Here is a 25,521-nt window from a genome sequence, read left to right on the forward strand (position 1 = left end):
TCCATGAAATACACTACTCTATCCTGATTATAGGAATCAGTGAAAAAAACATTCAAACTAGTGATGGGAGGAATTTATTAGCCCTGAATGCAATGGGACTTTTCATGGGTTAGAGGTAAAATCAGGACTTGTATTCTCTGAAATATTATTATTTGTTAATATAGAGCAGGTGTCAGCAACCTTTCAGAAGTGATGTGCCGAGTCTTCATTTTTTCACTCTAATTTAAGGTTTTGCATTCCAATGATACATTTTAACCTTTTTAGAAGGTCTCTTTCTATAAGTCTATAATATATAACTAAACTATTGTTGTATGTAAAGTAAATAAGGTTTTAAAAATGTTTAAGAAGCTTCATTTAAAATTAAATTAAAATGCAGAGCTCCCCGGACCAGTGGCCAGGACCCGCGCAGTGTGAGTGCCACTGAAAATCAGCTTGTGTGCCGCCTTTGGCGCCCGTGCCATAGGTTGCCTACCCCTGATATAGAGCCAGGCTTTCAAAACTCAGGCAGCTCCACTGACATCAACAGTGTTAGACTAATTTATATCCATTTAGGATCTGGCCCATAAAGTGTACTTACATTTCAGTTTCAGAACAAAAGCGGAGCAATTTCCCAGGACCATTTCTTCACTGATGCTCCTGGACGTCTCAATGCTTAGAGCAGCCTCTCCCGTTCCCTGGTCTGCTGCCAGGCTTCTTCTTGAAGGTAAGCTGTAAAACTTTTTTGAGCCCAAGTGCCTCCAAGTATTCAAAGGAAACTCATTGCTGGGACCTTTCTCAAGGCTGTTTGGAGATGGGCCTGGATGAAATCCCTGAACTTTAAAGGGTGTTTGAAATGCAAACCTGACTCTGAACCCACATTCTGCAAAAGGGGCCTAATCTGTATAGGAGGCCAAACTGAATCCCTGCAGGTGAATACTCACAAACATTTACATATTCGGAGCTGGATGACAATGTAGACTGTGAGCTCTCTCAGGGCAAGGGCTGTTTCTCTTTGGTGTGTGGTGGGGGGAAAGGTGGCCACCTTTCTAATTACTGGTAATTGGACAGCCAAGGACCCACGCCCGGCCCCACCTCTTCCCTTCACGGCCTCCTGGGGCTGGACTGTCCACTGTTGAAAGCTGTAGGAGGCGGGATTCAGAATGGAAAACTCCAGTCAGATCCCCCTGTGGAGATTCCCCACAACTGTGCTCTCAAAGGTGGGGCAGAGACAAAACACTGGGGCTCTGCAGGAGGCTCTGTGACTGCACCCCAGCTCTGACCACCATGTGTCCTACTGCCAGCTCCCTGGCAGCAACTTTCCTGCCATGGACACCTCCTCTCTATGATAGCGAATGCCCTTTGGAGAAGAGAGACACATCAAAATGGGTTTGTATTAGCTTTCCTGGGCAAGGTCTGCAGGGCCAGGGTAGGACGATGTGTCATCCCCAAGCCTACCGCATCTCCTCCCCTTCCCCGGTAGAGGTCCTGGACTTGTGGGGTGGACTCCACTGGAGCCGGGGTGCTGCTGCAGTGCCTCAGTTCCACATCTGCTGGAGCACATGGGTCACAGAGCACAATCTGTCCCCAGAATTGTTTTAAAGAGTTTCAGCATCAGACTTAAGACATCCAATTAAAAAGCGTGCTGGTGTCTTATTGTCAGATAGGTTGGTGGGAAGTGAGGCTGCCAGAGTCAGTGATATAGTAAGAAGGACTTCTCCTGTCCTTGGGAAAGATATAAACATTACTGCAACAATCATTAAGATGTACATGAGAGCTCGCAACTTACAGTCAGTTTATAGCCTGCAACATTCATTTAGACATACATGAAAGGTAATAACTTATAGTCAGCTTGTAATCAAATCTTCCTTTACAGAAACACTGTTACCGCCAGCCGAGATTTCCAGGTAGTTTGTATGCATGTCTTCATAAGGAAATAAATTAATTTCAATGATAATTCAAATCATCCACTCTATAATCTTGCTCTATATTTAAATCTAATATTCTCTAGATGTTAAATGAACCTTAACTCTACAGCAGAGTCTCAGGTCCTACCTCCGATTCAGGCTTGCTCAGATCTGTTTTAGTCTAGGCTGCAGGGTACCTGGCCTTGATTTAGAATTAACCTCCATTTTTCATTTTCTTATTGGCATCCTGTGAAGTAGCATAAAGCTCTTTGCTCATGGCTGCAATAATTCCTTTTGCTAATATATATCATATTAACTATTCTAAAACTTACCTGAGCAGAATGATTATTCCTGACATTTCATATTTGTTCTGAGAAGGGAAGGAAATTTAACATATTGCACTTAGCAGGTGTAGCATTAGTAAGGTTCAAACACTTGGCAATTCCTCGTGAACGCTCCCAAGGTTGGGGTGCGGGAGCAGGAGAATCCCACTAGCGTGATAATGTGACAGGCTGGCCTCTGGCGTGTCTGCTAGCTATGCAGCTCACTGTGTCTTTCCGGGGGGTCAAGGCAATGACATCGGCTCTAGGGAAAGACTCTTAACCATAGCAGGCTAACTTGCCATAAGACTGAGCGTGCTAAATTGATGGGGGGATGTGATGACGCGATTGCCTACAATGGCGAATGGCCCATCCACTACTGCTATTAGCTAATATCTCTAACGGCCAGCACAGAGAGGAAGGGCTCTGAGTGACTACAGAGAATTCTTTCCCAGGTGTTTGGCTGGTGGGTCTCGCCCACATGTTCAGGGTATAACTGATTGCCATGTTTAGGACTGGGGGGAAATTTCCTCCAGGTCAGATTGGCAGAGACCCTGGGGCTTTTTGCCTTCCTCTACAACATGAAGCCAGGGTCATTTTTTGGTTTCAACTAGAGTAAAGAGTGGATTCTTTGTGTATTAAGATTTCAGAACTTCAGTAACTCAGCGAGAGATTATAGGTCTATTACAGGAGCGGGTGAGGTTCTGTGGCCTGTGATTAGCAGGAGCTCAGACTATATGATCACGATGGTCCTTTCTGGCTTTAAAATCCGTGAGCCTATGAGCTAGATCTGGGCCATCGAGAGAAATTCCTGAAATCTTTCTGATGGGAAATAGGAGAGACAGAGCAGAGCTAAAAGGAGGAGACGATAGCGCCAGATTCAGATGCCTTACTCCTCAAGCATTCCAATGCATACACGCTACCTGTAAATCTTTCAGTGGAGTGGTTAGCTGGAAGGGAGGAGAGGAGTCAAAATCTGACCCATAATTCATGGTTTTGCATCATTCCCTTTCTCGGCTACAGGAACTTAAACAACATCTGAACTTTCTATGTAATTGTGAGCTTCCTTAAGTACTGGAACATCTCTAGCAGCTAAACTCAATGAATTTAGCATAAAGCACACTCAGCAGGTGTCTTTCTTTTAACAAACCAACAGACAAAAGAACAGGAGAGAGGTTATGGACTTGAGATTGGCTTTCCAAAGGGAGATACCTGTGGACAGCCAGTTATTTGTTTATTGATGACACTGATGAAATCTGTACATGTAATTCCAAATGAACTGCCTTGCACCTAAGCTGTGCGTAACTCTGTTCTAATGAGTGCTTCTTCCACGCATCCCCAGTCCTAATAAAGGCAGGTTGGTAAATCATAAACCACCTGAATACCGAAAAATTCAAAAAAGCAGCAGGACAGATTATGAGCATGTCTGCACACAATGGAACAAAAACAAAAAACAATTATCCCATTGATGTATATAGGCTTGCATATGAATAACTGACTTCAAATAAAATTGTGATAGGCTCAGTAATCCATGTTAGAACACATCCCATTATCTCGTCCTCTACTTTACAGGAGATGAGACCTGTGTGTTTGGTGATGCTATTTTTCAGTGTAAACGTGATATCACAGCTGGGTGCAACTGGTGGACAACTGCAAGCGTGTTCTCTACAGCGTCACAGACTCTTTGAGATTGCAGCAGCTCTCAGTGTTGGGGCTGGACTTTGATTCCAGATACTACAGTTTACATTCATTTTACAGATGAGTTCTTTCTAAAATGGGGCTGTTTGTGCCCTATAGCACTAGCTTATGGGTATGGATATCACAGAACTCCACTAACAATGTGGCGGGTCAAACTTTTGTGGTCTCAGTTTCCCTCTACACAGTAAAGCGGTCCTTGGCTCCCAGGGTCAGAGAGTAGGTTTTGGAGTTACAGATAATAAACTAAAATTCTGCAGCCCTAACACAGTTGAGAGATCAAAGCATATTTCTATCACACCCTGAGCGATCATAAATCCATGTGCTTGATGACAAGGCCAAAGATAAAGAACAAAGGAGAGCAGAAATCTGAACTGGAGGCAGAGGCTTGCAGACCTCACATCTCCCCATTACTTGCATGTAATGTTAAGAAATATTTAATGTTTGTATTACAACAGCAACTCTAGAGCTCCAGGGGGACCAGAACCCCACTGTGCGAGGGGCTGCAGAAACATGAAGTAAAATGATAGCCTAGAAAGAGTTCACCACCTTGGTTTAGGAACAAGGCGACAGTGGTCACCAACCGGTCAATCATGATCCACAGATCGATTCTGGAGCCTCTGCCAGTCAATCACAATCTCTGTCTGCTAAGTGTCTAGCGGCATAGCAGGGCTAAGGCAGGCTGCCTGCCTGCCCTGGTCCCGGCCCCACGCTGCTCCTGGGAGCGGCTGGCATGTCTCTGCAGTCTTTGGGGGGTGGGGCAGGTAGCTCTGAGCACTGTTGCTGTCTCCACACCTCCAGCTCTGACTCTGCAGTTTCCACTGGCGGGAACTGCAGCCAATGGGAGCTGCCGCGGTGGCACTTGCAGCCCCTGGGGTGGGGCAGCTGGTCATCACATGCTGCCCGCGCCCACAAGCAGCACTCCCGCAGCTCCCTTTGTCTGACGTTCCCAGCCAACAGGAGCTGCAGGGTCAGCGCTGGGGATGGGGGCAGCATGCGGAGCCACCCAGGGGCTGCAGAGACAGGCCAGCCGCTTCCAGGAGCGACGTGAGGGCAGGGCAGGCAGGGACCCTGCCTTAGTCCCACTGCGCTTCCGACCAGGAGCTGCCTGTAGTAAGCACCTCCTGGCTGAAGCATGCACCTCACACCCCCTCCTGCACCTCAATCCTTTGCCCCAGCCTGCACCCAAATGTCCTCCCAGAACCCATACCCCTCACTCCCTCCTGCACCCCAACCCTTTGCCCCAGCCTGGAGCCCCCTCCTACACCCAAACTCCCTCCCAGAGCTTGCACCCTTCAACCCTCTCCTGTATGCCAACCCTCTGCCCCAGGCTCAGCCCAGAGCCCCCTCCCCACACTTTGAACCCCTCAGCCCCAGCCTCGAGCCTGCACCTCCTCCCGCATCCCAACCACCTGCCCCAGCCCAGTGAAAGTGAGTGAGAGTGGGGGAGAGTGAATGACGGAGGGAGGGGAGAATGGAGTGAGTAGGGTGGGGCCTCAGGGAAAGGGGCAAGGTAGATCCTGAGTTGATCTCAAATTTAAAAAGTGATCTTGTGAGTAAAAAGGTTGGAGACCACTGTTGTGGAGGAACAGGGAAACAAGGTAACAATAAATCAAGCAATTTCTGCTTGATAAGCAGAAGCCAGAGCTGACCACGCTGGGATCAGCTGATGGGGCTTTGTAGGCATTACTGCAGAGGTGAGTCTTGAGGCAGGATTTGAAGGAGTACGGTAGTGGCTTTATGGAATGCTGCAGGGAATCTGAATACTGCACTGCCAACTCTGTTTTCTTCTGGCATAGGGACTGAAAAGGTGATGGACACAATAAGGCATTAAGTGAATTCCCTCTTGCAGCTACACAAACTTTATGGGCTGTATTGTACAGCATGTTAAATAGGCAGTTAATATTGCTTCACCCTTAAACATATTAGCTTTGATATTGTGGCTGAAACACTAGCTGATATTTGGCAGCTAGGAATAAAATACAATCTGGTGGGAGGAGAACAGCTCCTTCGAATCAGTTTTAGTTTTGGATCTGATCCCGGAACACAGAAATAAGACTCAGGATTGATTAAATTGTTTGGAATAATTGTAAGGACCTCTTGATATCCAATTAGAGAGAGATTATTTCTCCAAATATGAATGAGATCTGATGAAAGCGCTATAGTCTTATTAAAGTGCAAAGAGAAGGGCACCTTAGGGCAAAAAAAAGTACTAGCTCACAGAATCATCATAGGCCTCAAAATCCAAAGAGGTTCAAGCAACCCTGTACAAAGTTTAGATACTAGTTCAGGGAAGAGAACTGGAACTGGTTGACATTTTTTGAGAATGTGAAATTTCAGCAATGGAAATTCTGGACAAATGTTGAGTTTTTTAAAATGTCACAATTTTCGCCAGCTTTTAAGAAAGCAAAAAGTAGCTGCTAGTGGGGTGTGGTCTATTGTAACATCAGACCATTCAGACAGATAGAAACAGCAAGATAAAAATGGAAATATTACGCCACGTATAGCTTGAAAAAAAAAGGTAATAATTGGAAATGTACCAATCTCCTAGAACAGGAAGGGACTTTGAAAGGTCATTGAGTCCAGCCCCCTACCTTCACTAACAGGACCAATTTTTGCCCCAAATCCCTAAGTGGCCCCCTTAAGGATTGAACTCGCAACCCTGGGTTGAGCAGACCAATGCTCAAACCACTGAGCTATCCCTCCCCTTGTTGAAGAGTAGGTAAGGGGGACAGTATTGTTATATGACCTCTGAGTCGGAACCAGCCAAACGAAAGGGTTGTGAATGTACGTGGTGCTCCACAGAAAACATGAATTAGTCAGTCCTCAATGAAACTGGGATGTTTTTCCCTGAAAGATTTTGGTCACTTGGCTTCCGTCAGGCTTGTGGTGTAAGATGCTCTTGTTAGGGAAAATAACCCCCCCTCTATTATCTTAGGCCCTAGGCCTTTGAGCAAAAATAATTTAGAGCTTTAACTTAGCTTGTTTTACTGTATAAAGGGCATGCTGAGGCAGAAAGATGTAGTCAGGGCCCAAAAGAGGAACTAGATTTGGATAAAGGGGAACCAGGAGATCTGTTTTGATAACAGCTGACCCTGCTGTCGAGACTACAGAAAAAGTGCTAAAACGGTAAAACCGCAGACTTGACTGGCAAAGACTATAACAGGAAAATAGGAAAATGTGTGAGAGTTGCTTGCTAAATAGCAATATGTATGCCATAGGGTAAATATTAGTCATGTTTTGCAGCATTAGCAATTTGTATTCCAAATAAGGTTATATCTATGTGTGACGTTTTGCGGTTTTAACCTTTATAAGCTCAGTAACATTTGTAACAGGCAGGCCAGCCTAACCCTTGCATGGGAGCACGCTGGCCTCCGCTTGTGCACAGGTGTAATCAATAAAGGAGCCTCCGGCTGTCTGATTTAAAATTCACTAGAGTGGTGATCTTTTCCCCGACACTCTTTACTATGCATAAGGGAATCAGAATATGGCCTCGAGGGAATAGGGATTCTCCAATCAGTGCAATGACCTGAAACGACACAGGTCTTGCCATCGTCCATATACAGGAGGACATTGGTCACTGACAAAAAAAGTGAGGGTTGGATGAACTAAAGATAGGCCAAGTCGTTTAAAATGAAATGCATTCAATTACTGTATGTTAGAATCTGTCTGTAGAATATTTACTAGTTATTATTTCATAAATCTGCATTGGTAACCTAAACTGGTTTGAAACTTCTGGATGAGGTTCTCTGGCCTGTGTTATACAGGATGTCAGACTAGATCAGGGGTCGGCAACCTATGGCATGTGTGCCAAAGGTAGTACACAAGCTGGTTTTCAATGGCCCTCACATTGCCCGGATCCTAGCCACCGTCTGGGGGGCTCTGCATTTTAATTTAATTTTAAATGAAGCTTCTTAAACATTTTTAAAACCTTATTTACTTTACATACAACAATAGTTTAGTTATATATTATAGACTTATAGAAAGAGACCTTCTAAAAAGGTTAAAATGTATCATTGGAACGCAAAACCTTAAATGAGAGTGAATAAATGAAGACTCAGCACACCACTTCTGAAAGGTTGCCGACCCCTGGACTAGATCATAATAATGGTCCCTTCTGGTTTTAAAATCTCTGGTTTGCAATTGTACAAATAAAGCATCAAGGACTCTCTGCGACAAGAGGTCAGGACATCTGAGAGATACAGTACACAACTGAACATTAAACCAAGTTGGGAATGCACTAAAAACATATACTGGTATGAACGAGGAGAAATTTGAAATCAGTCTCCTGGTCCAAATCATGGTAAAGACAAAGAACCTCTCTCCCACTGAATGGAAAGCAAGGATCCATTAAAATAACATTAGATTTCTCCTCTACACTGGGTATGTGAAACAGTGATACAGTGGTATATGATATCACGCAAAGCAGAGGAAGTACTCCAGTGTCAGCTATCACAAAAAGAGAAGGAAAAACAGACAAACAAAACAAAAATGCATTTTAAGAATGTGTAAAAAGTTGCCACTTGAAATCGCATACATGGATAATTTAAATCTGAAGATTATTTGCTCCCATCTGTGCTTTTAACTCTAGGTTCAGTACAACTCAAAAGATTGATGGTGGGGTTCTGATCTTCTAAATACAGTTGCTAGAGATCTAGCCCCCTCCCCCAGTAATTGCTTAAAACACTGACAGCATACAAGGCAGAAATCACATCAGTGAAAAATATCTGCAGTCTTTGATTTTTAAAAAGTTTAGGCTTCCTTGATAATCTGCATAGATTATCTCCATTGTCAAACATGAGCTGCCACAGAACAGAAGGAGTTTGTTTTGTGTTCCAGATAACATAAGCAGCACATCCTAGTGTCAATGGTGGCTCCAAGCATATACATTAAAAACAAAACAAAATAAAATAAAACACCACAGAACTGCCAAACTGCTGTTGGGACTTGACCAATGTTACAGCAATGAAATCTACAATTATCTTTGGGTAGAAGGCCACAGAGGGGCTTTTAATTAGCCAGGATAGCCTGGTACAGCTGCCTAATTAGGTTTCAGGGTGGTAGCGATCACTCGTCAGTTGGGGAGTCAGCATGATGAGTCTATGATCAACTGGTAGAGCACTGGAGTGGGACACAGGAGTACTGGGTCCTATTGCCATCTCCCGGGTGACCTCGAGCAAGTCAAGTAAATTCCCTGTGCCTCAGTTTTCCCTTCTATAAAACTGAGACAATGATACTGCTCTCCTTGGTAAAGCACTTTGAGATCTACTGATAAAAAGTGTTACATAACAGCCAGGTGTCATTGTTATTATTGATGGCACCATACATAATGTAGGTCAATTTAAATCCGTAGTGCAAACCTGCCCTTAGATTCCTAATCCAGTTATCAATGGGCGTGAAAGGATAAACTGAGTTAGATTTTTTAAAATACCTTGGCAGTGAGTCCTACATCTCACCAGTGCTTTCCCTGCTAGTCCAAAAATATTTTACGTATGTGGTTTAGTGCATGCTTTTTCATTTTTGCATACGTCTATCATCATGTATTTGGGCTGGGATCAGAAGTGGAACTATGGAAAGGCTGTTCTGTACCTTCAGCCACAATCAGGAAATCCCCCGAATTTCCTCAGAAAGCATGTTCACAAGATTTCTAACTTGTTTTGCCAGATCTCAAATATTTCTGACAAACTTTAATAAGAGGAGAACTCCTGAGTCCTTATGTGAAAAGCACCTGAGCCCCCCTTTGGAGATGTGCATAGCACTATTTTATATTCTGAAAAAACATAGTGAAGTACAACCCAGGGCTTTGGGAGCAGAGAAATGAGACTTCCTGTCTTTGTTATTCTGCTAACCAGTACACTAACACTGTGTACTTAGTGAATCACTAAACCAGATCCACCTACTCAAGGTTTTGTTGCCAGCTAGCTAGTTATGGGAGCAGCCAGTTCATTTGTTGTTTTGATGTCAGGAGAAAAGAACAGTTGAAACCCCAGGAGATGCCATCAAGAGCAGATAGCTTACCAAGGCAGGGGAAAGGACATCCAGCTCAGTCCCAGATTCCCTTTTAGATAACCCTGAAAAGCACTGTCAGAAACATACAGCTATGGGTAGCATAAAATCCCTCCTTTACCTGTAAGGGGTTAAGAAGCTCAAATAACCTGGTTGGCACCTGACCAAAAGGATCAATAAGGAAAGAAGATGCTTTCAAATCTGGGGAGGGGAGGTTTTGTTTGTGCTCTCTTTGTTTGTTCCCTCTCGCTAGAGAGAGAGAGAGACCAAGCAGGTAACCCACCTCCTGCTGAAATGATACATCTAAAATTACAGAAATGGTAAGTAATCGCAAGGAAATGCATTAGAATATCTTTTGTTTTAGCTTGTGAATTTTCCCTCTGCTAAGAGGGAGGTTTCTTCCTGTTTTTTGTAACTTTGAAGTTAAGCCTAAAGGGGAATCCTCTGTGTTTTAAATCTTTTTATTACCCTGTAGAATTACCTTCCATCCTGATTTTACAGAGGTGCTTCTTTTACATTTTTCTTTATAATAAAGTTCTTCTTTTAAGAACCTGATTGGTTTTTAGTGTCCTAAAACCCCAAGACTCTGGTCTGTGCTCACTTTGTTAACCTATTGGGTAGTATATTATTCTCAAGACTCCCCAGGAAAGGGGTGAAAAGGCTTGGGGGGATATTTTTTGGGGGTGGGGGAGATAGGGCTCCATATGACCCTCCCTGAACGTTTGTTTAAATCACTTGGTGGTGGCAGCAATACCGTCCAAGGACAAGGAAAGGATTTTGCCTTGGGGAAGTTTTTAACCTAAGCTGGTGGAATATAAGTTTAGGGGGTCTTTCATGCGGGTCCCCACATCTGTATCCCAGAGTACCACACATCATGTGCCACGTAGCTGCTAATTGGTCATATTTGCAGCACTTTTTGCAGTTTGCCCCCTGATGCAGCAAGCTCAGCCTGAACTGGTGTACCACAAGCACCACGGCTGCAAATATCGAGCCATTAATCTTAAAGCTTCTATGAGTGGCAATTCAAACACACTTTTCTTCCCCACTATTTGGCCGGTTAAATTGCAGGGATGTACATGCTGATGACAATGAAAGAGTGAGTGGTTCTTCAGTGAAGCCAGGAAAGTGTGGGGATGAGGACCCCATCAGCCTCCACAAAGCCAAAGCACCATGATCCTTGGGAGCTCATTTTAAATGAACATGAGCACCTCAAAGATGCTGAATTGCATCTGCCGTGCAAGCTACTATTTTACCAGCCAAATGTTAGCAATTACCATGTGGAAATAGGCTCCTTATCAAGTAATAACTTTCTATTCCTACAATAGATGCTTGCAGAGATCACTTCTAGCTGCGGTAACATACACTTCTCTTGTAGGGTTCTATTACGCCTTTTAGTCATTGTCTTGGGCAGAGAGAGATGTGAAGCCATTCAGAGCTGCTGGGAGCACTGGCAGTCCTTGTACCTCCCACATCCCCTAGTACACAGAGGGACTGTGCCTGCTGCTGCAGCACCTAATAGCGCATAGGTTCCCCCTTTGCAGCTGGGCAACCTTGATGGCTCACACAGAGTTGGAGGAACCAATCTCCCTGCCCTTCACCATCCACCTTGAAAAGGCTTGCACCCAAGAGGGTGCAGTCCCCGTACGCTGCATGGCCTGAAAATGCAGCCAGCCCCTGCATGGGGACATAACGGAGTAGGAGGAAAAGCTCCTTGTTCCTTCCCCACTCCTTGACCACCTCAACAGGACCAACCACAATCTAGCCCTTGCTTTGACTTGCTGCACCTCAGTGTGGTTAGAAACTGCACGCTATACTGGAGTCCTGCTGGGCAACCAGCAAGCTGACATAAATTAAGCATTAGCCATAAAGACAAATCAGCCTGTAGAAACAATCCTTCTGCTTCTAATGCTATCTGGAGAAAAACACAACCGAAGATCAGAGGAAAATGAGAATGGCCTCCTCAGCTCCTAGGGTGTGAATTAGTACTAATCTTCTGGTAAAGAAGAAAAATTAAATGGGGCATGAGAATGCTCTTTCCCCTGCAGGTTCTGTCTTTGTCACTCGTATGCACGGCACTACAGGTAGCGCGTGGATGTGCTTCAGCCAGCGACAGCCACACATCAGTCATGCACAGCAGCGAAGCCGTTACCCAGTGAAGAGGTATGCACAGTTCTAGGGTGTGAGTCAGCAATAGCAACTGAAAGATTTACAGCCTCTACCTTTCTGCAAACATCTTCAGAGCATGAAACAGAATATATCCAGCATTGCTGATCAACACCAGTGTCGGGGAAAAGAAGATCACCTCTGTGATTTGATCAGACAGCCTGAGGCACCTTTATTGAATATACACCTGTGCACAAGTGGAGGTCAGCGTTCTCCCATGCAAGGGATGGGCTGGCCTCCTGAGCATGCTTATGCTTCAGCTTATATAGCTACAAACCGCAATTTAGCATATTTCATTAAATCATTTGTTATACCTTTTATGGTTATTCATGTGACATATATTTCATAAACAATTAAGTAATTGCCTTATTTGATACTTAAACTCCTATAACCCTCTTAAAATGCAAGCGTACTGTGTTTCATTTCTGTATAGATAGTCCCCTGACAGTCAGGCAACCTTGACTGTTCAGACACCCCTACTTGCGGTTTTTTGTTTGGCAAGCTATGCAGGCCTATTTGGGGTCCTTGTGACCTGTGTCTAGTTCCCCAATTCCGGCCAGATGGCTTTTATGCTGATAAATCGTCTTCTTTATCTTGGTTAATATGTCGTTAGTACATGCGTTTATTTTTATCGAATAAGATTGAAGCAGGCTGTCTGGATTTTAGTCGGGTTGTTAGGGAACTTCCATTTAGGCCTCCTGTTAACGCTAGTAGTTGTTAGTAAGAATAATAGACTAGGGGCCTTTTTCCCTGACACCAGCAATTGCTAACTAAAACCACATTGCCTGTTTCAGAGCATGTTAACTAGCCTTTAAAGAGTTATTAAAAGAGGGAGCATGTTAATTCATCCAGAAGGATCTTACCAATGAGAAAACTAGAGATGATCAAACCACAATGGAAGATGCAATAAACGTATTCACATGCTGACACAGGATGTAGTTAATGGTGGGGGTGGGGGAATAATCACTGGTTTCACCATGGCCTTGCCCTTAGTATATAGGAAAGCCATATTAGCAGTTCACATTCGTTAGCCTTTGTAGATTGTCCCTCTTAAATAGGAATGCACAATGGCAAAGAGCAAAACTCACTCCAGTAAGCCCCACAGTCCTTCCCACATATATTGAGACTATCCAGAGGGTCCTTTCCTGAACAGTTGCATAATAATATTTTCACTGACTGCAACATTGGTAGTAGGGGAAAATAATCATGTTTTAAAGATAGCATGGAACCCATTTTCTGGGGTAGCCTCAACTTATGTAGTTGGTTTCTTCAAAAAATAAAAAGTGAATTCTGGATGGGAAAAAATCCTATTTCTCAGCAGTAAAGATGATATTTTGAGGTGAACATGATGAGATTTTCTATGAACTTGACCATTTTTTTTAATACCATGCCCTCTTCTTCATGATTTGATTGTTCTGAACTCAACAGCAAAGCCCTTGTTTTCACGTTTAAATCCCTCTTAAAACCTCACTTCTGCTGTGCTGCCTATAGTGGATCTAGTTGATGTGTTTAGAAAATCTTTTTCTGTTCTCCTTCCCTGACTTCTCTCTGTCCATCCCCAGACTGCGAGCTCCTCAAGGCAAGAACCTTTCCTTTTTCTGCCCATGGAAGGTGCCTAACACATCACAAGCACTCACACAAAAACAAAACAACAATAACAAGGCATTTTACTTATGGTATGAACTGCACCACAACTAAAAGTGACATCTGTTTTTGGCAGTGGAAATGGATCAAATTTGCAGACTCTTGGGAAAATCTCAAGTGTAACACGTGAATACTCATGAAGAGAAAAGTATTAGTTTTGCTCAGCTCTACTCCCCAGACAACAGTTAGATTCTGTAGATTTGCTGAAACACTATTTTCTCCAGAACAATCAGTACAGGGTTTGTTTGTTTTTTGCCAGGAGATACCTTTTGTAATACAATTTATGATTGGAATTTTCAGAAAGGATCAGCCCCCAAAACTGGAGTCAGATTTTCAAACAAGTTCATCTCTCTTTTAGCATCAAATTAAGCAGTCAGACTGTCAATAGAGGTTACCACGATGGACATGGAGCTCTTCTGAAAATCCAGCCAGAAGTCTCATGTTGGGAGATGGTGGGTGTGGATAACATTAAATCTGGCCCGTATTTAAGGTGTCTGAATTTGAGCTGAGCTGCCTGACCACAGCTTGAGGTGCTGGGCACAGTCTGGCCCTGGGATCCTCCTGAGCTGTAAGTCTACCCCCATTTCAGAATCTCCCAAGCTTCAGACACCAGACTGTTTTCAATGGTCTTTTCATTTTTGCAACACGATTAGATCGCTGAAGTGTTCACTCTTCTGTAGATTACTCCTGGGGGAATTCTGCACCACTGTGCACGTGCAGAATTCATGTCCCCTGTGGATTTTTTCTCTTCAAAAAGTACAATCTGCCAGAGACACTGCAGTTACACCTTTCACTCACCAGGGGCTGCTGTGGTGCCAGAACGGAGGGCAGCTGGCTCACCGGCCATAGCAGCCCACAGCTGATAGGGATGAGGATGGGCTGCGTTCCTTACTGCACCCTGCCTGCGAGGCCAGGTGAGGAGGCACAGGATGGGGGGGCCACAGAGCGGGGCACATAGGGCTGCTCGAGGGTCACACAGACTGGGGTTCAGAAGGGCTAGTGGGGGGGATGACAGAATGGGGTGGGGTCTGAATAGGAGCGGAGGCTGGGACACATGGGAACAAGGGGGTGCAGGGGCACATGCGGATGAGGGGTAGGGGTGGCGGTGCAGGGCAACATGGAGATGGGGGTGGCTGATTGGGGTGCAGGGACACATGGGATGGGAAGAGGAAAGGGACACGGGGCAGATGTGTCTGACTGAATGGGAAAGGTTGGAGTCAGCCAGGGTCTGCATGGGAGAATTCCCCAACTCCCTAACAATCCTTCCCCCCCCCCAATAAAAACCTCTTCCATACTTCTCCCAGTCAGACCCAACAACTTTCCAGGTTCACTCCCAGGCTCCTTGCCAGAAATTACTTCCCTGCCCCTCAGCTCCTCCATTACCCCTGACTCCCCCAAGCCTTTGCATAGCTTCTGAGGGGTGCAGGAAATACATTTCTGTATTGTAGTTTAAATGAATTATTACTCAAAGTCCTATATTCATATGTCTAGTAAGAGATCTATGTGTCGAAAACATTTCCTGAATCTTTTTTGTTGTCTGTACTATTACAGACATACTTGTTGACAGGTGTTTTGAAATAAATTACCAAAATTATTGAAACGGACGTGATTATATTGTATTATTTTGAGGAATAAAATATGAAGCATTTCAAAACATTGCATGTAGAATTTTTAATTTTTTTGGCACAGAATTCTCCCGGCAGTAAATAGATCCAGAATTTCTGTTAGTATGCTGGCATGCACGCTGAAGACACACACAAAAAGAACGTATGTTCACTCTAGTGTGATAAGGAATTTAAGAAATAACAGAAACAAAGGGGGAGTGGCATGTATATTGGCATAAGAGAGCTCTCTATTGTTTAGTAACAAAATTAATTCATACCTCGTTAGTGATATTGATCCCCCTCAGGATCTTCGAGGACAATTCCCTTCTCCACAGAAGTGCAGAAGAAGCCCTCATGGAGTAGAATTCTATCTACTACAAATAAGATGACAAAATTCTACCATAGCTGGGGGTCTCCTCCACTGCAGAGGTGGCAGGACAGGGACTTTTGCCATTATTATACTATATTTATTAAACATTGCTTATTGGTTGGGAACTGACATACACAAAGTGTATGAAAACCTAAAGCAAGAATTTCCACGGGATCTCAGTCTAAACCCTGACACAGTTAAGCAATGACACTCTACGTACAGTATATAAATCTGACTCGAATCAGCCATTTAACTAGTCCTTTTTGTGAGAATATGTAAAATAGCCCAAATCCATCCCCAAGTTGATTTAAAAATAAAGCTTTCAGTGGGCTGCCACTCAGGAGACGTAGACATCCAGTCAGAGAAGCAGCTGATGTTCCAGTCGTACATTGGTGGCCTGATTTTTCAGAAATGCGGAGTGTTCACAAGTCCCACTTAAGTCAGCAGGCTCTGCACATGATCAGCACCTTTGAAAATCAGACAGCTGGTTTTACTGGCACAGAGATGTAAAAAGGAAAACTCCTCCTCCTCCACTTTTGTATGGCTTAAAAGCAAATTTCAAAAACAGAAGTCAATGAGATACCATCTCTGCTCGAGCTGTAAATCTGTAAATCAGCAACAAGGAGATGAAAATTCAATCCAAGGCTCTCAGTAATACGACTGAAGAGAAGAAGATGAAGAGCAAAAGGAATCAGACTTTGGACTCAACCCTGCAGTATGGCAGATTTCAAAAGGAGAACTGTGAGAAAACTGTCCATTAAAGCAAACTATCCGAGTTTGTCTTGAGAGATAAGAATGCAGTCAGTGAATGAACCTGGGGCCAAACTACAAGCAGTATCTTAACAGTTCAAGCAAATGTCACAGCTAATCATAAGGTAAATGAAATAATATCTGAAAGCAGTAAGTGGGTTACTTCACCAAGATCCAATGCAAGTAGTCAATCAGAAGTGACCTGTAACAATGCAGTTGTGAGATTATGAGCAACATAGACACCAGATGAGAGTTAAAGGACCACTTTATTTTAAGAAAAATACCTAAATGATGGGCTAGCTACAGGTTCTCTGAGCATTTAGACTTTTGTGGATAACTGTTACAAAATGAGTTAATATAGATTTAAAAATAGTCTGTCAGACACTAATTAAGAAAACAAGTCATTTGACTAAGATTCAGACAGGATGAGACAGATAGATTTTCCTGGAAGCAAAAACGAGATCCTTAGAGGACCAAAACACCACAGCTTCACATTAGAGCACAAGAACTTTTTTAGATTCATTTCAAACACCTTAAAATGTGAACAGTCTATTTAAAAAGTGAATCCTGAGTGATCTGTGGGATATACATTTGCAGAAGTTCTTTAAAGTCATTTGTCTTTTCATTTCTTCACTGTGATGAAACATTTGGATTGTTCTGACATTAAATGTGAGTTAAGCTGCACCAAGATGATAAAACAGCTAACAAATACCTCCGGGAAGAGGGAATGCTAAAAACCCTGATTGAATTCACTCAGAACACAGCATAAAGCATCAGAAGATTGGCACAGGATCCCTGCAACAGAGACCTACTTTGCAGAATCTTCACAATGAATTGTAATAATGGCCCTTGAGGCTACCATTTGCAGAGACAATTTGGACTTCAAGATAAAATGAGAAAAAACAAACAGAAACAGAAATGCCAAAGAAAGAATCTTTAGATTAATGTTAATGGCAACCAGCTAACAGATGTTACTCACTTCGCTCAATGCATTATTGGAAGGCACTCAGATAGTATAGGGATGATTATGCTATAAGAACCTACATAAAACAGAACAGATCCTCACGACAAATGTTAGAAACTACTGACACAAAACCAAAATTCTAGCAATTAACATATGCCGAACTATGACAGATATCACTCAGAAAACACCGGAGCCAACAGACTAGGTCAAACCTCGGATCTGCTGAAGTAATGAGTTTTGCCACTGACTTCAGTGGAACTGAATTACATCCTTGGAAAACTGACGATTACAAGTTTGGGAGAAAAATTGTTACATTTCTTAAAACACATCAGAAAATTCAGTGAAGGGTCACTGACTATGGGACATTTATGTAAGAGAAATTGAGGCACGGAGCACCAAGAACAGTACCAGTATCTTCAGGAATGCCTGCAGTTCATCCAAAGAACCTACTTTTCACACATTGGCATGCTAAAGGATCATTGAGATCAGAGTTGCTGTTCATGCCAAAATGTAACATACCTATGATGGTGTCTTAATCTCCTTCAGATTACAGAGACACCATCAGTTTAAAAACCACACTTCCGCCTGAAATTTTTTTTAACTACTGTTATTATAAGTAACATTTAAGATGATTAGAATGGAAAGAGATTAGAGAAAAAAAACAGTTTTTTTAACTCCACTTTTTGTTTAAACATTTTCATTGTTTCCCCCATATAAATCAGATATTTAGTCAGTTTCCCCATATCTTTACAAGCACCTTCCAACACATCAGCAGGAAAGAGAAAAGCATGTTTTTGAAATAGGAAAATGTAACTGCCAATCCATTAAAATTAGCTGGGGGAATTGGGGGAGGATGTAGTACCTGAAACTAGTTTTCACTCTAACAGATTTCAAGTTGACGTGTCCTTTCAAACAGGGATCAGGCAAACAGAGAATGTTTTATGTTTCTGAAATACTGAGCTAATGGGCTACATCTAAGTAGTCCCTTTAATTAGCTCTTTATACACTAATGAAGTGAAAAAAAAATCTGATTAGTTTTTCCACACTGATTTCAGCTCATCAATTTATCTTTTGTCACTTTAGAATTACTGGTCTATCAGTCAATCAAAAGCACTGCAAACAGGAAGAGTCTGTGCCTTATTCTGCCTTTCCTACTTTCGGCTTGCTAATGAGAGATCTTAACTCCGACCACATTCAGTAGACACGGATTGCCAGAAATGTGCCCTCGATACCCAAAGGGAACCACTGAGGAAGACTGGGATGAATTAACAGGAACCACTGAGGAAGACTGGGATGAATTAACAGGAACCAGACATGTTTTAATTATTGAGGGACAGATTCAAATACCTTTGCTCAGACTGAATAATAATTCTTCCTACAGCTGTCCCAGGGACTACTCAATGTAAGCATATTATTATCTGGACCTAAACACTTCACAGCCAAAAGGCCTATAGCAAAGAGCGACTCTGACAGATCTGGCTATCTACCGAGTTGAGCTGCTGTAGTCTATCACGTGAAATGGCGTCTCATCAATGGCAAAAATAAAAGGCCGGTGTTATAAGAGCAAGGCTTAATGCCAATTTCAATGTTCTTTAGGTCAAATAATTCACCTTTCCCCTCTTGGGCCTTTCATTCTGTGATGCCTGAATTGCATCATTTTATCCTCCTCCACTCCTGCCTCTTCCCTGGTTTTACTTCTCTCCTCTTTTACTAGGTTCCTCTCCATTCTTCATCCATTCTTTCCCTTCTTACCTCTCAGCCCCACTCTCTTTGATAGTCTTCACAAGAGCTTTCTCTGCAACATTAGACACTAGAGCTACTATTACACATTCCATGCAGTCAACATCTAAGTCACGTAGCATTTAGCTGAGTTACTTGCATCAAATGTGAGCTGGGTTCCCGACGATCCCACTGGCAGAATGCTCCATGCTACCCTAGGAAGATAAATGCTCTCTGACATCCGTTTGGGATCATTTGCTCAAGTACATTCCTAAATCCTGAAACAAATCCTGATGCTGTCAAATAAGCTTTCTAAAATCTGCGATTTTCCTTGTTGCCTCGTGGTCTTTTGAAAATTTGGTAGAAAAGACTTGGGAAGTGAACGTTCTAGCTTTGCTGCAAACAATATATATTTCATGTTTCTCTAGCAAGACTCTACTCTAAATGTATCACACAATCTGAGATAACACGAGCTAGAAAAAAATCAAGAGCTAGAATAGGTTTAACTTGGCTAATAACTCCATTAGAAACATACAACTCCAAACACATACAAAATATTTTAAGATGATGTCATAGGAGTGAAGCGTATAGTGGGTTTTATCAAATACAGCACTATAACTCTGATGCCATTTCAAGTTCACACTTTATAGTGCAGGTGCAGGATGCTGTACAGATATATAAGCACAAGGGTAAAATGTGATGAGTCCAGACCCCTTAATGACCTGCTTTCTTAGACCAAAGGAAGAAAGGCACGAAACGGACTTGGAATTCCCACGCAGAACAGAAGGGATATACTGATTGCTTAAAGTGGAATCCGACTCCGAAAAGTAACTAGATTAAAAAAATGCTCCCTAGTTACCCAACAGCTCTGTTCCCATGTGTATTTAGTCATGTTTCTTTAATTTAGAAATGACAGTAAGTTTTTGCTGCTGCTAACTCCTGCCCTCCCTGCAGAGCCAATACAGCTAAGAGGAACTGAGGCTGATTCTATTCCTTTTTGTGCAGCATTGACAAAATTGTATATTATGTCCCAGTCAGTTGCATCTACACATGTCCATTGAAGGAACAGGGTTGAACAGGTATCGATGAGGGCATATTTTGAAGATTATAAATTTGTACAGCTATTTCTAAGGGCCGAAGTAGGCCTGCAAAACCATTATCAGTTGGGCAAATGGCTGCCTCTTGGCTGTCACATCAGGGACTTAACAAGGCATTTCCAAAGCTAAAAGCATGAGCTGCAGCAGCTTGAACTAAAGAGCCAAGGCTCTGTAGCTGGGGGCTCAAACAACTGATATTCTCTGTGCCGATGTATGGAGGGGAACTTATGACACACACATAGTAGGTTACCAAACAGCCCCAAGAAGAAAAGAACTCAGTTGAACTCTGAGATGATATTTTTAAACTTCCAAAACCTAATATTTTTTAAAGACTGGACCAAGAAGCACTCTGAACCACAGAGGTAAATTTTTAATACATCTTGGAACACTGGGGAAGTTCCAGAGGACTGGCAAAAACTAACGTTTTGCCAATATTTTAAAAAAGGTGAATGGAATGTTCCATGTAACTGTAGACCAATTCATTTGGAATTAATCCTGGGCAAAATCATGGAACGGCTGATATGAGAGATGCAATCAGTAAAGAATGGAAGGATGGAATGGCTGATATGAGAGATGCAATCAGTAAAGAATGGAAGGATGGCAGCGTAATAATTTTCCATAAAATCAGTTTTTATAAAAAAAAAATCAACTAGCTCTCATTTATTTTTAAAGGCAACTATCCATGGACCCAGGCATTTCTATCAACATTACAAGGAAATAATGTGGGAATGAGATTATTGCAGAATATTATCTCCTTTATGCTCATTTGACTCTGCATTAACCAAATGAACGTTAAGGTTGAAAGTCAAACACATAAAAGTAAGGAACTGCCAGAATTAAGGTTGCCTGTGCAACCTTAATTCAGCCCACCTTGTGCACATGCATTATGAGACAGCCTTTAAGTACACAATCCCATGCTATTTCTTCCACAGGACCCCTGCTTCATTTAATGCACAGCATCAATGGTGTCATCCCCAGGGCTCCGCATCCATCTGCATTGCAGTCAGGAAGCATCCTCCTCCTCCTCCTCCTCTACGCTACCTAGTTCCCAGAGCAGGAGCATTGATAGCACAGGAGAGGGAGTGTTCCTGTTCTCAGTTCATATGGATTGCACAATAGCAGCCCCTGACTGTCAGGAGGAGAAATTGCAGGAACATTCCTGCTGGGCACCAGAGCATGCTCAGTACTGACAGAATCTTTGGAGAATTTAGCTGCCGACTAAAACAGGTCTGTACTGAGCATGTGCAACTCAAATTTTCACAGGCTTGTAACATGGACAAATGTGGATTGATTTTCATAGGGATAGCAAACGGTACATCCCTGACACCAGGGCGACCCTGTGGCTCAGTTTCAAGTGCCTGTTACAATGCATGGACTTGCTAGAGTTGCTCAATAAAATAATTTTAAGTATTTTGTAATGCATAAAACTGACATCATTTCCCCTAACTTTATGCTTGCACATGACAACAACTGTTCTTGCTGAAAATTTCCTAAATAATTCAGCCTGATGCAGACACTCAACATGGAAAATTTCAGTCCAAATGGTTAAAGTTTGGCAAAGCTATAAGCAACTAAAACAGGGTCTTATAATGTGAAGTGTCAGGTAACCTTGAGCGTAGGCAGCAGAACCTGTAGTGCTAATAATACTCCATATTTCAGCGCTAGTCCTACAAATGTACAGTTATAACAACAGTCCATTTGCCATCCTGGAACTAATGAATTTCAGCTCCCCCCGTCTGCCTGTGGGAGGTGTCTCTGAGGTGGAATTCATACACTACCACTGTGCACAGAAGCAGCTAGACGTGGGGAGGCACGCACGTGGTGTGCAATCTGTGCAGCACTGAGTCCCACTTCCCACCCACCACCTGTGTGGAAATGAAGGGGTGGGAGAGCTTAAGCCATAGGTAGGGCTACTTTACAGATCCCACCCCTCCTCACATTTCTGCCACATGGGGAAAGGTGATGTGTGTAAGGCCTTGTGAATCTTGAACATTTTTATCAATGACTTGGATCAGAATATAAAATCATCACTGATAAAGTTTGTAGATGACACAAAAATTGGGGGAGTGATAAATAATGAAGAGAACAGAACACTGCTACAAAGCAATTTGGATTTCTTGGTAAGCTGGGCACAAGCAAACCACATACGTTCTAATATGGGCAAATGTAGACATCTTGGAGCAAAGAATGAAACCCATACATACTGGATGGGGGACTCTATCCTGGGAAGAATGACTCTGAAAACGATTTGTGTGTCAAGGTGAATAATTAACTGAACATGAGCTTCCAGTGCAACACTGTAGCCCAAAGGGCTAATGCGATCCTTGGATGTATAAACAGGGGAATCTTGAGTAGGTAGATGAAGTTTCTATTATCTCTGTACTTGGCACTGGTGTTACTGCTGCTGGAATACTGTGCCCACTTCTTGTGTTAGCAGTTTTAGAAAAGATGCTGATAAATTAGAGAAGGTTTGGAGAAGAGTCATGAGAATGATTAAAGGATTAGAAAACATGTCTTATAGTGATAGACTCAAGGAGGTCAACCTACTTACCTTAACAAAAAGGAAGTTAAGGGGTGGTTTGATCACAGTCCCTACATGAGGAACAAATATTTGACAATGGGCTCTTCAATCTAGCAATTAAAGGTGTAACACAATCTAGTGACTGGAAGTTGAAGCTAGCAAATTCAGAATGCAAATAAGGTATACATTTGTAACAATGAGCGTAATTAACCATTGAAATAATTTAAAGAGGGCTGTAGTGGATTCTGTATTACTGGCAATTTTTAAATCATGACTAGATGTTTCTTGCAAAGATTTGCTCTAGGAATTTTTTGAAATGGGGGGAGTTGTCTGGCCTGTGCTACACCTGATGATCACAATGGTCCCTTCTGGAATCTTCTCCTGCCACTGGGTTCTGGAGCATCTCAGCAGCCTTAGGACAGTGGAAGGGAAGATGTCCTTGTTGTGACACCTCCAGTGCATTTGTCTAATGATCAACCTGGCTATCCTGGACAGACACTGTAGTCAGGAACTGAGTCTTAGGACACAGTTCCAGAGATCTTGTACACACAGAAAAATATCTCCTACTGAATTTAATGAGAGTTGAACAAAGTCTTCTGAATATAGCCTTACATCAAGAAGTCTGCCATTTACCTCATCCCACACATGTTCCACGGTGCCACATGCAGTAATCCTCATCTGCTGATTACACTTCATAACTGAGCATTCAAACAATTCTTCCACATGCATGAGGGCTCATATACAGTCAGCAATATTCATGTCATTTTTCTGCATTCAAGCATTTTGCCAATTTTCTTTCAGTCTCTGCTGTATCTTAATTGCACCACATAATGTCTGAAAATTGCTTTCCATTGATCTTCACTTACGCTGCGTGATGTCAGACTTTGAGATAAATATAGAATATTTTCATTTGTGAATGTTAAAATTTATCTTCGATTTTGCGCATGATTTGTGATTTTTCTAAGGACACCGAGGTCATATTTGACTCAGACTGGTGAAACTGGAGTAATTATTTTTTTGTTTTCCATATCATTTGCTTTTTGTTTGTTTTTCTCAAATTTGGCACAAAAATATAAGTTTAGTAAAATTGAGTTTTACAAATTCTAAGACCAATATGAATACTTCCACATATGTTTTTAATTCCATAAGTTTTTTTTCCCTAAGTGCATGCATTTTCCTCTGCAGACTTTGCAACTCAAACATTGCGGCATTGTGTTACCGCATGAGAATTTAAAAATAAAATAGAATAGAAATAGACCCATCTGATTTATCATTGTTCAAGCTGACTCTGAGAGAAAAGCACCCTGCTGCTGTCAGATTCCTGCAATAGTTTGAAAAACAATGGGGTTTTGCTGTAAGATGTGAGCTAATTTCTCTGTATTCACGCTCTGTAAAAAAATCTATTGGGTTCAGTCATTTCTTTAACCCTTTCCCCACTTTCTTTCTCTCCAATCCTTCATGTGCCTTGTTCAGATCTAGAAGCAGAATATGTCCCCTTGGCTGCAATTTGTCTCTTAACGTGAGACTAGGGTTTTGACCGCACACCTCTAAAAGGCATATTTACCAACCATGAACATGCAGGTTTTAACCTGAAAGACTGAGAAAAGCATAGAGGTCACATCAGAAGAGGTTATAGTGTTATTAAAAACAGGAAAATAAGAGCTAAACACACATAATGGTACAGACAAAAAAGTGATGTGGCACACGGTGGGATGGGGATTGAGTACATCATAAAACGATTTCATTACTAATTTCAGTTAGGTTCCTTGTTTTGTCACAGTAATAAATCACTCCAAGGCTACACAGATTACCCCAATCTCAGCAAAATAATTGCCTTAGAATAGCTTTCCACAGTCCTGGGTCCAAAGAGTGATGAACAATAAATTGGATTTCATTGACTCATTCGAGGAAATGGACTTTTTCTCGCATTTCCTTCAAGCCACCCTGTGGGTTAAACACCAATGCTTGGGAACCACAGTCATTGCAAAAACATAGGGTCACTGGTAACAACTGCCTTCATTTAGGATCAAAATAGACAGGCCAACCTAAAGCTTGATTAAATTTTACCAAGGACCATAGACATCATTCATTGAAATATTCACCTAGTCATGTTTGCCTGGCATGTTGAGATCCATGGTGCCAACACTAAGACAAAGATGCCAGGCAGCATTTGTTAAAAGAAAAAAACAAAATTTCTTTAAACGCTTCGCAGTCTTCTTGGTCTTGATTTCTTCTATCACCATATTCCACATCTGTTGACTAAGGGGGCTGAATTTGGAGATAAATCTCATCACTTCTTTATTTTTAAGATCTGCGAGGCAGGTTTAACAACAATATGCAATGATCACTTCATTATGGGCACAATCCTGTAAGTATTTATTGCCAGGCATAGTGCTAACTGCCAACATGAACTAGGCCATGAGGTCATACGGGGGATCAGGCCCTCGAAGAGGACGAATACTTACAATGGCAACACAACTCCAACTGAAAAAGAAACAAGACTTGTATTTCTGATAAATGCTTTACAGCCCCATCCTACCGTTGAGGCTGAATATTAAAGAAATAAACTCAAATTTAAGTTTAGCACATTAATTATGCGATACGGTTAGACTAAAGTTGAGACCGTAAATCACAGCTGACTTTGTGGTACTGCATTGCTGAATTATAAACTCTCTCTGTATGTCTTTTAATGAGAGATCCAGATTTCCAACCCTCACTGTACAGGAGTTTCTTGAATTGTGAGTTTTGGTCTTTTAACCTATCTTAAGCCAATGAGAAAGTCAGG

At 42.3% G+C, this 25,521-nt stretch overlaps 1 protein-coding gene across 2 annotated transcripts in view; it reads right to left on the reverse strand.

The window, feature by feature from the left end:
* The window catches only part of MDGA2 (MAM domain containing glycosylphosphatidylinositol anchor 2), a 691,110-nt gene that overhangs the window by 121,038 nt on the left and 544,551 nt on the right, over positions 1 to 25,521 (reverse strand). The gene's annotated exons all lie outside the window — the stretch shown is intronic.

The sequence above is a fragment of the Chelonoidis abingdonii genome, chromosome 4 (genome assembly GCF_003597395.2).
Source record: "Chelonoidis abingdonii isolate Lonesome George chromosome 4, CheloAbing_2.0, whole genome shotgun sequence".
Classification (NCBI taxonomy): Eukaryota; Metazoa; Chordata; order Testudines; family Testudinidae; genus Chelonoidis; species Chelonoidis abingdonii.